General features: G+C 35.9%; 1 long non-coding RNA gene across 1 annotated transcript in view; it reads left to right on the top strand.

Annotated features, from left to right (window-relative positions):
- LOC121647850 overlaps positions 1-12,197 on the top strand; it is a 100,941-nt gene extending 88,744 nt beyond the window's left edge. Inside the window, exon 5 of the long non-coding RNA XR_006011896.1 lies at positions 11,887-12,197. This is a non-coding gene — a long non-coding RNA (uncharacterized LOC121647850). The remainder of the gene's footprint in view (positions 1-11,886) is intronic.
- Positions 12,198-13,889: the final 1,692 nt, after the last annotated feature.

Genomic DNA, 13,889 nt, shown 5'->3' with positions numbered 1-13,889 from the left:
GCAGCCTGGACTAATTTATAAAAGACTTCATATATTTTCTTTTGTATTGTCCAGGTTAAGAGAGTGTTTGGCTTCCTTTTTACAGTTTGTGGTAGCTTATTTTTCTGCCAAAAGGTGTTTGAGGCCTACTGGGACCACTTAAAAGTTTATGCAGAGCACTAGCCAAGTTGGACAAAAAAGCCTTGAAGTATACACACACTGGCCCCTTTCTCAGAACCTCTCAGCTCTGGCTTGGGGGAGTGTTGTTGGTTTATGAGAGGGAAAATAGCCCCAGCCTTCTGCAAAAGTGAAATGGGATTAAGGCCTTTGTTCAGCTCACAATGGTGAGGGGAATTAGCAATAGTTGTAGGCACTTAGAAGAGCTCTCACACAGAAGCTTATCCCAGATTTTGCACAATAATCATTTGAATATCAACAGTGTTTTGCAACTACAGCGCTAATGTATAAACCTCTCTCCTTGGGATATCGAAACCCCCAACAGGATTTTTAGCACTGGCTACATCACAAATATTCACACTCTTTATAAAGAAAGAAAAAAAAAATTACACTAGTTATGATGCAAGTTTGATGAGTTTATTTGTTAAATATACGAATCCTTGGTATGATTAAACTACTATCAAAACTGGTGTCCATATAGGTTTTTCTGTTCATTTGTCATCATTTAGCATTTCTACATGTTTTGGGGTGTTTTATCACCATGTTCTATCATTACTAACAAATCTTTCCAATACATTAAAATATCAGTTTGATGAGCATTATCAAATAAACTTTAAAGATAATATTCTATCTGCATGTATCTATTAACATTGTAGTATTTCAAAAAAAGAATAATCTTGGAAAGCAACAACTTCAGCAGTGCGGCTGCTTTTTATATTGTTTATAAAAGTGTGAGCTGCAGAAATAACTGTTATTCCCTAACTACTTTACATGCTTCCATATAAATTGTTCTGGTGATAAACACAATGCTAAACTCTGACAGCAGTATTAGGCTCATCAGGGATGTGGCGGATCCTCTGAGCTGAGCTCTCAGAGGAGGCAAATTTGGGAGCTTCTGCCTCAGTTGAGTCTCACAAGACTGGTTTCAAGAAGTGTGATGGCCTCAGCATTTTTGCCCACACAGTGAAAACGTATTGTCCAAATCACAAAACATTGAGTGAGATCAGCAGACTTGTCAAGAGGCCCTGGCTTGAATATGAATGATGAGAGAAGAGCAGGGTGGTCCTAGTGCTGTTTTGGTGTTAGGCAGGTGAACATGAGCTCAACTGTCCCAGCCAGCTGTCCATCGTTAAATCAGCAGAGTTTACCAAACTTGGAAAAAAAAAAAAAAAAAAAAAAAAACAGGGGGAGGACAAAAAACATGGCTGTTTAGTACTTTTATGTAAATTAGCACTAATAACTCAGAGAAATCAACTGCAGGCACTGGTATAACTCTTTCTTTTTTGTTCTTATTTATTTTCCATGAGTGCATATTTTAAGTGTTGATATACAATTATAACATAATCTTCATCAAATTTGATGAACTCAAAGCTCTCACTGTGAAATAAAAAGGCTGATGGTGGTTTTTCCAAAGTGAGCCCATCTATAAATTTTCTGTCAAAATGAAGAAATTAAGACATAACACTTCCCCGTCTTCCCTGCCCTTAACACATTCACGCACACTAGTTCAATTCACTCACACTCAAGTATCTGCATAGTTCCCGCATTCAGCTGGATACAATGATGCACAAGATGAATAAAGTTATCTCTGCGGCTGAATGGGATGTTGCTGGTGGGAGGGAACAGGGAGGTACCCTATATGCCGGAGCTGAAAAGAGCTCAGCTTTGAGGGCCAGTGCTGCAGAGGTCAGGGCCCCAGCTGCTTTTAGGGGTGAAAGGGACACCAGCGGGCTGGACTGGCGCAAGAAACCTAACAAAACCCAATCGTGTCAAATAAAGACATCTCAGATTGGACGTTGACAGATCCCTTCCCAATGTTGCTGAACACACTTTGCTTTGGTTTGTATCATGTGTCACAGTCAGTGTCCCATCTCACTTGAGTATGACATATAAATCTTTGGGTTTTTTGTTTTGTTTTGTTCTGTTTTTTTTTTTGTTTTTTTTGGTATTTTCTTTTGATTTGGGGTTCTGAAAGCAGCATTTCTACACAGGTAGGATATTTCCACTTGTTTCATGACACCAAAAGTTTACATTAAAATTCAAATTGATAACAAGGGAACCTTTAAACCTTTTACTTATTGCTTTTTAACATATTTTTGTTACTCAGTCTAATAGTTAATGGCATCTGGAGTCTAGAAACCATTTGAGGCAGATTTAGCTTTTATATATTTGAATTTGGGATTTTTCTGTGTGTTGATGAAACCATCACACCTTGCTTTGAAAGTAGTTTGTTGATAAGATTATCAATAAACTCATTATGTTACTCTTTCTTTTTTTCTTTGTAAAAGGAAAATAGGCCTTCCTTGCCTCTGAGTTTAGAGATTTTACAGGGCGTAGAAATTCAGTCGAAGTTTAAATTCACAGGGGGTAAGTAGGATAATAATCAGGCCACATTATAAGGACTTGATGGTTCATTTTCCTTGTCAGCAGAGGCAGAGCTTTGCCCAAAGATGTGCCGACCTGTGCAGATGGGGTTCAAAGCCAATTTCCATGTTAAAAACTCCACACGCCTCAGAAATCCCTCTGACTGACTCTCGCTGATCAGAGTATGTGACAAGCCTGTCTTTTAAAACAGCTCTGCTCGTGTAAGTGGATGGAAGTGTACAACTGTACAACAAACAGTCTGGCCAGGTTTGAGTGTAGTAATAAGTTGTTTTCATGCATGCCCAGAGGCAATGACATAAAGACAAAAGATGGCTCTGGAGCGTGCTGTCAGAATGTAAAATATGGGCCATTATATGTGTCATACAGTAATTACACAAACTGTAAAAAGTAGTGCTTTTTTTTCCTTCCTTTTATCCAATATGTGTCAAGTGTCGTTACAAAGCTTTAATTCTTGCCAGAAAATCAGTTCAGCCATTCATCATCAGCTCACATTTAAATTTGTTTTCCTTCAGGCTTCTTTTTTTCCCCCCTCTGTGCCGACGTTAGTGAAAGACAGAATCTGCAAGAAGAATAAAGAGATCACTGGGATGGCGAGTATTTGTTTGATGAGATATGCAATGAACAAATTTTAAAAAAGGAGGCAAAAATACATCTGCCAAATATCATCTTTAGCATCCTGATGACTGCAGTGTTTACGTCACTCTTTATCTTGCTGTCAACTGCTGCCTGAATATTTTGTTTGCACAGACACAAACTAGTAGTGTGCCTCGTGTAGGAAGGGAGAATTATACTTGTAAGTTCTGCACAGAATTAGCCTGTCCTTTTTTAAGCCATCTATCTTAATTGCGATCATATATTCTTCAAAAAGAGAGGCAACTGGAGAACAGTCTCATTTTTTAGACATTGTTCTTTGTTCACTGTTATCGTACGACTCTGTGTAATGGTGTCTGTGCTATAAGCTGCTAGCCCTTGCCGCTGTGCTGGATATATTATATCCATTGAAATGCCTGCTAGCTGCAGAGTATTAAGCATGGTGAAAACACAATCTTGGTGGGCTCCGTGCAACCAACAATAGATAGAGGCATGATGACTTATTAAACACAGCCGACCTGCAGCATGGCTTTTCTCATTATCTTTTAAATTCTCAGCCTCTAAAGCCTATGGGTCTAGTGACAAAACTCTTGCCATGTAATTCTCTCTCAGGCTCCTTTCATCAGCCGATTTTGCAGAGAAATATGAAGCTGATTTTATCGTACTCTATAAATTCACAAAAGGCCCTCAAGTTGCCCCCATGGAAGACATACCTCATCTCAGTGATGTGCCACCACTATTGCTGATCCCAGCCATTTGATAAGAGAGTCTCCTTTTTTTAATGATTTGACAGACATCAGACATGGGCCCTATAGATACAGCATTTTTAATACATTTTTCTTTGCTTGTTTACACCAGGTGTTCAGATGAAAGAACATATCTATCAAATCTTTGTCTTTCAATGTGTGACATATATTAAAAACTACAACAGCTTTCAGATGTAATCAAATGCACAGCATTGCCACATGCAAGGATTTGCTGTTGTCGCAATAGTAAATATTTTACACTCTCTAGCTTAAATTATTTTTATGGGGAAATTATAAATGTTTCATTATATTAGCTTCAACAATGCTCCAAAACAAGTAAATAATAACAGCTCATTGTCATCAATTCATTTAAAATAACAAAATGACATCTTATGCAAAGTACAAATTAGTTACCAGGGAACCAGAAGAAAATAAGCAATAATAAGACAGTTACTGTCATATATTGTAAAATTCAATGTGCTTGAATTTGTGTTCACTTTCCTCTCATCTCTTGCTCTCATGTGGATTCTGGCATATTTGCAGTATCCTGGCATACAGCAGGGATTGTTTTCTTTGAAATGTTTTGACTATGGTGTCACTTTTAAAAACTTTCATCATGCATGGATACCTAATCAATTGAAATGCAGCTGCCTTAGCCCCAAGCCTAGGTGTAAGTTCGACCAGCTTTCATCAGCTCAGTCTTTTAAAAATAGAAATCCTGCTATGATGAAAATTTCAGTTTGAAATGGATATTCAGCTTCCCCACTGAGCTGCAACTGCATTTAAAGTGAGAGCGATTCAGGAATATGATTGTCAACACAACACATAGTTTGCTAAAATGTATGTAATTAGCCCTGTATGGATAAGTTTGTCAAAATGTGTAAAAAAATATGATAATTGTAGCTTCTACTATTTTTGAATGTTAACGTTATTGCTTTATGTGTCAGTCACTTTAAACCCCCTTACCTCCCTTCCCCCCTTTAGTACTAATTAGATTTCCTACATTATGATGTTTGATAATGCCTCAAGGTTTGGTTCCTTCTATCAAAACATTTCTGCAAACATTTGCTACTGTTAACACTTTATGGATCTCCCTTACGTAATTATTTCGTATTCACTATTTTCACCTCCATAGGGAAAATATTATCTGCAATAATCGTTGTCATCATCATGATTCTCTCCGTGGTCTGTTGGCTCCAAATAAGTAATTTAGTTGTAAAGCAGCTTCATTTATTTTGCCTATTCATTTTTCTTCCTATCATATATCTAAATACAAATCTTCATTTTATAACTGACAGCTTATTACCTCTGAGCACATGCTGATAAATTTAATTCCAATGAGTTAGCTTCCATTTTCGGATCCCATTATCCACTAATATGACAGCAGTGTGTAGGAGGAAAAAACTTGCAGGAAAAAACCTGAACATAAACTTATTATTATTATTATTATTATTATTGTTATTATTATTATTATTATTAGCAAATAATTACAATTTATACTATTTTTTTATTTACATCTAATTCATATGATAATATAATTAATGTGTATTTTTTTATTATTATCACAATGTTTTGGCTTATTTTCTACTATTCGTTAACAAAAGTTTGACTCTGATCTTTTTAAAAGTAAGACTATACATTTTAGATTTGGAGATGCCATTTTAAAATAAACATTTTTACATTTTAGACACATTTAGTTCATTTCAGTTAAATGCAGCATTTTTTAACATCCACACATCATGAACAACACAGGTTGTGAAATGAGATTTTTAATTACCACACTGTTTTCTGTTTTATGTCTCAGTTTATTTAAAAATATGTGTCCCTTTATGAACATATACTTTCTAATAGAGCAACCTTTTGCCTCAGTTGGGTCTATTTTGCTGAAGCAAGTAAGTAAGTAAACAATTATTATTAGCTTTGATGTTGGCCTGAATAGCACTCAATTAACAATGTGGCTAATGAGCCCATTAAGGATGAAAGTGTTCTCAACAGGTATGAGAGGATACTGCTGTTTTTTGAGTCTCAGTTCTCAGCACTGAATGCAGCATGAATAACGGTGCTCTTTCTCAATCGCTTCAAAGGCCAAAGCTCTGCAGCCCAGAGAGCAGAGTTAAATAAAGGTTTTCATGCAACTGAAAAAAAAAATCGCTGCTAAATATTTAAAATACATTCAATAGCAACAAAAATGTTTCTAAAACAACATAATTGTAAATTGTCATTCTGTGAAAAAGAAATTCTCCACTTATGTTTAGATTTTAAAAGAGACATTTAAATATTGTTTAATCTTTCTCTCAAAGCTCAAGAAAGCCTGAAAACTGTTTGTGTGTTTTTTACATTTTTGCAAAATTTGCTTCTGTCTTTATTAAAGCAAATTTTTTACTTAATCTAGCAGTAATTACTTCATAGTGCAAATAAGACTTATTTGTTGCAGTGAAAGCAAAGTAAAAAAAAAAAGAAAAGAAAAGAAAAGAAGGGGCTGTGAGGCTTTCTGCTGCACCAGCTTTTCCTCTGAAGGACTTCCCACTGAAACGCACAGAAAGCCTCATGCATGGATTATTTCCACATTATTTGCTGCTGGATTCCAAAAGTTCTTGTTAACTAGCAACCGAAGCTCTGTTTTACTCACTGTGTTATTAGTTTTATTCACAAGAAACTATTTTTTACTTTGCAAAGCACAATGAAAAAAAATAAATAAATAAAAAAAACACTGAACTGCCACTTCTCTTCATGAAAACAATCACCAAAAGTGTTTTCCATGTTGTGTAAACATTGTCAGATTTTACTTTTGGTACGTGTGATGGGGCAGATCTGTCATAATGACTTTTTTTCATTCTCTGCTGTCAAATACTAACTAAATGTTTAATTCAGCTTTCATTTATGTGCAGGTGCAAAACTGAACAGAATCATAGAAGAGAAAAAAAAGAACCCTGCAAAAAGATGGACAAAATGGTGTTTAAGTACAGCCATTGTGCACCAAAAACTAACAATAAGTAAATATATGATACAACAGTGGGTTGAATGAATATATCTATTTGTAAAACCTGCTTGTCTGCACAAGTTTCAGAATGTTATCAGTAGTTTCAGCTGAAGAATACCTTGAGGTGTTTTGAGTGTAAATCCGTCTAAAGCTGCCAGCACTGACATACACAGCATATGCTAAATACAGATAAGAGTATTTTTAATAGATCGGCAAAAAGTCTCCCCGCACAGCTCAATGGATGTGCTTTGAATGTAGTAGATAAGTTGGCTTAAGCTGAATGCTGTATCCCAATGCAACATTGTGCTTCTGGGTGAGCCCATCACAAACTAGCCTTCCAGTAAAGACCACTTCCAGGGGAGGGATTATAGAAAAGCCTTCGAGATCAGCTTCATGTCTTACTAGAGTTTCTGATTATTAATAGTGCTATGTGACAGCAAAAAATAGGCGTTGGCAGGGATCATATTGAAAAATATTTTTAAGCCATTTATTTACCTACAATGTCAAACTAAATCAGAGGAACTGTGTTTGGGACATTTGAATGTTTTCCTAAATTTTCTGTTTGAAATTTTGTTTTCCTCAAACCAGTCATCCAGTATCCAACTTTTACTTATTTACAGTATTTTCTTGGTTTGAACTGAAACAGAACATCAAAATACTTTTTCTCTCTCTCTCTTTAACGAGAGCATGCACATTTACAATGCAAAGTAAATAATTAAAATGTGACAGAATTTAGTCTGATTTGTTTTTGCTGTTATGTAAAACAGAGTGGTCACACTTCAGTTTATTTATTTATGCCTGAACTCCAACATGTGTGAACTCAGGTCGCAAACTTTACCTTTCTGTTGTTTGAAAGAAACAGAATTCTCTCCAGTTAATTTTCTAATGACAATTAGTCTCGTTTTGGTAAAATACAAACTCTTTAGATAGATAGATAGATAGATAGATAGATAGATAGATAGATAGATAGATAGATAGATAGATAGATAGATAGATAGATAGATAGATAGATAGATGGAGTAGTAAGTGTTGACTGGCTTTGTTTCTTATAGCTCTTATAGGTCATCTGATTGTGTGGCTGAAGAAATGAGAGGTCTAGATAAGCCTCTTTCATGCTTCCAAACCACTTAAACAGCTGAAGCAGCGGCTTCTGTTGCTGCACTATGAGGCAAAAAAACAAGTCATTTGCGTAAAACAAAATTGCTTCTCTCTAAAATGTGTTTATTTAAATCGCAAACACATGGCTCACTGCTTTGATATAGTCTATCTGTGTGGGTTTTTTTTTTTTTTTTTTTTTTGATGAACTTTGCCGTTTCATAAAATAAACATGTTAAAATAAATAGTGTTTATTTAATTTCTATCCAGTATGTCATTGCAGACTCATGTTGATGTCTCAGCCTTTTTTCAGTGTAATGAAATAATCTCTCTAAAATTTACATTGCAGGGATTTTTTTTTTTTGTTTTTTTTTTGCCTTGATTTTTGGTGCATGACAAATAAAATAGAATCTAAAATTGCATCTCATTCAGTAATATTGAAATGTCCTCAGTTCCTACTACATGTCAGGAGGGCATCTCTTCTCTGCCTTCTTAATAAGGCAGTTGTGCAGGCCTCTACTGTAATATATTTCCCCAATAAAGCAATTCCAAAGCCAGCCTGGCCTTTTGACCAGCACTGAGAATGTGGAAAGCAGCAGGCCGCCTTTGCTAACTAGGCTTACTCTCTAATATTAGATACCTGTCCCTTGGCTTTTCAGAGGGGGGCTTAGTGGTTGATATTTTCATTTGGTCTTGCCAAGATGCGACACCCCCGCTTTAATCTTGTGTTTGACGTTAAGCGCTCTGTTCATGAAGAGTCTCAGTGAACTTCAACCTTAGGGTGCTGCTGTCATACAAAAAATGATGCGGTGGGGGAGCGAAGCTGCTTGGTGAATCCTTGACCTCTCCCATTGGCCTGCCAAAGTCTTTCCCCTGCCCTTCTTAATCAGGTGGGACCCTCCTTTTCAGAGTGGAAGATTGTATATTCCTCCATCCAGCTGTGTCTTTTATACTAACCTGAACAGATGCCTACAGATAAAGAGATGGTAGAGATTTTTTTTTTTTTTGCTGGGGAAAAATGTTGCTGAAAATGATCAGATATCCATTAATAAAAACTGTAAATCATTAAACATTTATCATATAAATTGTTTTTTTAAAAAAACAAATTCATTTGATTCTTTAATTTAACCACTGATAAAATATTTATTAACAAGGAAACTAAATTTAGAGTTTGAGTTTGAGAATCACTTTACATCTGTAGGTATTGAACAAAATATCAAAAGGAAGATCTGGGCGAAGTAGGTGTGAACTAATGAATTTCTCATGATGAGTAACTACCCCATCACTCAGCTGCTGGTATTGTGCACTGTTTCCATGTTAGCATTTATCGAGATGTTGAGGACAAACAAGCCACTTCTCTGCAATCGTTGAGGTGCATTTCCATACTGATTGATGCGTGGAATCAATTGCTCCCCATAGCATCCATGTCAGTCTATTACCGCACTGCCTGGTAATGACAGGCTTTTCTTCACAAGATTATAGTGCATTATCACAAAACAACAAAGACTTTGCTTCCCTGTATCTGACCTGGTCTGTGATAATTGAAAATAGCTTTATTTCTTTTTTGCAGGTACACAGGAAAAGCACACTGATGGAGGGATGCTTGATTGTTGTATATTCAAAATTGGGATAGATTTATAGTGTGATAAAGTTAATATAATGATTAAAACTTATCAATAAAAAGCCTTAAAATATGTATGTAATCACAATTTTATCTTTGAAATGTTCCCTGAAGGTTGTAAAATTCTTACATTTTTTGTGATTCTTGTATTTTACCATAATACCGAAATAATTCCATCAAAGACAAAGCTGGAATTGGATTAGAATTCAAGCCCATGCATTCCAATGCAAACATATTTGAAGTCATCAAAACAACAGGTGTTTTCCTCTCAAAATGTCCCTCTGAGTAACTGTCCTTTTTTGTCACGTGAATACCCTGCAGCTCTGTTACTGCCAAGCTGACTACCATCCAAACCACTAAGTGCCAGCAGCATTGCAACTCATTTAGTTTATGGCCCAGATATGCATCACACAGCCCTGATCCTGATTACACATGATCAAAGATGAGTTCTTCAACAATTTGATTATGTTTTAGGGCTTGAATAAGATCGACTAGCCTGCTGCTGCAGTGTCCCTCTGAAACAACTAATTGAAAAGACTTTCGAACGTTTGGTTGGTTTAATGCAACAATTGCCATTTCCCTCAGGTTGACCTCAGTCATTGGAGTAGGACTACAGTGTGTGCTGCATTTAATTACCTACAGTGAATTTGATTATCAGGAAATATGGTGCATATCAAGTGATTCCATGGCCTAAGTAATATTATTCTGTATGGTTAGAGTTGGAAAAAAATGACATGAGAACTTCAGTCAAGACAAAAGGCTGTGGCTAATGAGACTGGTTAGTGATTCAAATTTATGGAAATTTTATTAATTACAGACACCTATCTTTCATCTGTACCATTTGGTGGTGAAGTAATTAAAACCAACAATGGCAGTCCCTGCAGTAGAAAAAGCAAACAAGATCAAAGAAAGTGGAGGAGGCAGGAGAAAGTCCCATATATCCTGAACTGGGCCTGGCCGTGGGCAACATGGCCTCATTAAAGCCAGAACATGTTGATCATCAATTAACCTGCTTTGTTTTGCTTCTGATTTGAAACCTGCATAACAACACTTCTCCTCTGGCTCCTCAGTGATTAAAGTTTGTGCAGGAGGTGAACAAGACATTTAACAAGTGATACCTTAGTAGCAAAGAGTGACAACTTTCCATTAGTGTGGTTGGAATTGATGACTAACCCACACCCATCCTTGGTGCATAGTAGAGCATAAATCATGACATATTTTGCACTTTTATATCCATTAAAGTAATTTATCCATTACTTAATCATTATATATATATATATATATATATATATATATATATATATATATATATATATATATATATATATACATATATGACCTTATTTGGAATTATTCTAAGTGTTGACTGAAATAGCTTGAAATGTTCAAATTTTAATTGTATCACATTTTATTATTTATTTGTAGCTGTTTACTTTTATCTAATCATACTAGATCATAGTTTTAAACCTTGTGATGAATCATTCCTCTGTGTTTAAGTATGTGAAAAAGAACTGATGTATGTTTTTTTTTCTGAACAGAACACCTTTGTTGATATTTCATATGAAAGTTCACAGATGCTTTTAGAATATTGAATGCAGCATCTGACCAAGATATTAACGTTTTAATTAATTAAAGACGTTTTTCAAGGGCACAAAGGTGAATTCAAAATGCAGGGACTGATCACAAAATCTCAATGCTGACACAAAAAAAAAGAAAAAAAAAAAAGAAATCATCAGGCGCCCTCACATTCTATATAGACGACAAATGGATGGTCAGTCTTAGCTTCTATTATGTGTAATGGAGGTCATATTCAAAATGAGAGATTAGCCGCTCATCACAATATTGGTGGATTATCAACTACCTGCAATGAAAGCAAGCCCTGGCTGTGGGTCGATAAGAGTTTGACTGCATTTCGAATTAATTTTCTTAAGCTTAGAGAGCCAGCCTCCTATCTTGTTATTGATCAAAGCATTAATCCATAACCAAGCTCATCCTCTCCCCACGGAATGAGCAGGAAAATATAAAACCATCACTGTGGGGGACTCTTGACTCTTTTAAAGAACTGGAACCGACTTATAAAGCGATTTAGACTTCATTATTTAAGAGTTTGTTCCCAGACTATTGTATCACTCATAGCCTCAGTTTGTATTGATCTGCTCATGTTTATTGTTCTTTTTACACTTTTGGACCAACATTTATTCAGCTCTGTAATCCTTTGGTCTATGCTGTGTTTACATGATGATTGATTGATTTCCCAGACAGCAGAAACCCTCCACACCTTAGCTGCTTTCTCTGTTTGTCTTTTCCAACAGGGGGACCTCCACTGTGGATGAAATTTAGCCCCAACCCCTGACCTTTGGGTTCAGCATTTGTCTCCAGTCCAGTGACCACAAACAACTGCTGGATTGCTGTAAATGTCAGTGCAGCATGTCTCCGCCCTCTCCCCTGTGAACCACAGAACTGCACTCAACCTGCACTAACAGGACACTTTCATGAGAGCTCCGTTATCAGTTATGCTGTGTTTGATAATTCAGATTTCCTTCTTATAATGTCTCTTTGATCTGAACAACTGTCATCAAACAGACATAGATGAGTTTGGCATTTTTTATACTTCATTTATTTTTATATTTTTTACTTTGTTAAATTCTGTTTTAAAAAAAAAAGAAAAGAAAACATACAAATGAAGCCTAAGTATCTTCATGTTATTAAAAATGAAAAAGAATAATTGGATCTCATTTAAGAAATTAAAGATTTCAGCAGGAGAGCTAGTGTGAGCCATTTAGCATGCATATTAGCCTGCGCCATCTATCATAAGCCTCAAACATAATAGATTGTAATTCATGTTCTGAAGACAGTGGTTGTAATGCACCCCATTTTGAAGCACTTTGGCTTGCCCTTCCCCCACACATAAACGCACACACTTCCTTTCTCTCCTCCCCGGGCCTCCTGAGGTTGGTGTCTCTGCGTTAGGACTCTATTGTTGCCTACTGCTGGATAATGCCCTTATTAATTGTACCTCTTTGTAAGGTGTCAGCTGTAGCCTCAGATTGAGATGGATGGATCTCTGGAGTCTGCTCCCTGGCCCTCCACAGACGCTCTATCTCTGCACAACACACAGAAGCAACAGCAAGCGCTGCCACATATGACTAAAAGCTGAGATAAAACAGGCATTTTAATCACTCCCCATAAAAAAGGAAACATCTCCAAACAGAAAAGCCCGTTTGTCTCATTGCTAAAGGTGAGCTAGCATGTTATGTGTTTCAGTTATCTTGACTTTCTGAGTGTAGTATCCATAGCGGTGATGAAATATCATTTTTTTATTGATTAGTTCAGTGTGTTGCAGAAATACTGGTTAATTAGGTGGATTGAAGCCTTGGTGAGATGAACTGCATTAACATCAAATCCTCTCCCTCTCATTAAAGGAAAACAGAGTCAATCTAATTAATGCATATTAATCCCCACTGATGCTCATTTTAGCTGTAAGAAAAGTGTGACCGAGTTTGTGTTCACTCATTTCTGAAAATGTAGGTTCACTCATTTCTGAAAATGTAGGTTTGATCACTTCCTGCATCAACATGTAACCCCAGTTTGAACATTTTTTAAATAATTTTTCATCACCTCTAAATGAATTTATTAAACTCTAGGTGAGGCAACTGTGCATGATGTAATACCCAAGTATTAGCTGATGTTTGTTGGCTTTTTTAAAGGATAAATGATTAAATATGCCAAACAAAAGAACATTATAATTCCCCCCCTCTAGATAAATGCTAAATTCTGTTTTTTGTTACCTTAAAATGCTCTTCTCTGAAACATTTGGCTTGATAAAAAGAACACAAGGTCAACTTAGAGATTTTTTAATATCTTTATTTAAATAAAAAAACAACATAAATATCAATATTTTCATTCCGTTTCACAAGATTTTTTTTTCCATATCTCTCCCAGAAGCTTTCATTGCCTTCCCTTCCAATGTCCCCTGCTGTTCACACTCTTAATATGGATTTATGAATGTCAGCTTTAACAGATCCAATCTTCAGCAGTTGATGAAGTTAGAATAATGAGCTGATATTAAACCCATCAGGCAGTGTGTACTGTAATAATTTCCCAGAACAACATTAACATTTCACAAAGAGGATCTGGAGGGAGCTTTGTAGATGTTTGGGGTATTTCTTGTGGCTTGTACTATAATCAATGTTTAAGCCTATTTAAATTCTTTTACTTAATTTTGTTCCTACAATTGCTCAAAACATTCACAGATTATGATTCTCTAATCTAAATGGAGAAGTTAGATATTTTCCTTTACCACTGTGGATACATT

This window comes from Melanotaenia boesemani, chromosome 10 (genome assembly GCF_017639745.1).
Source record: "Melanotaenia boesemani isolate fMelBoe1 chromosome 10, fMelBoe1.pri, whole genome shotgun sequence".
In the NCBI taxonomy this organism is placed as follows: domain Eukaryota; kingdom Metazoa; phylum Chordata; class Actinopteri; order Atheriniformes; family Melanotaeniidae; genus Melanotaenia; species Melanotaenia boesemani.
This window is presented reverse-complemented; position numbering and strand designations above follow the sequence as displayed.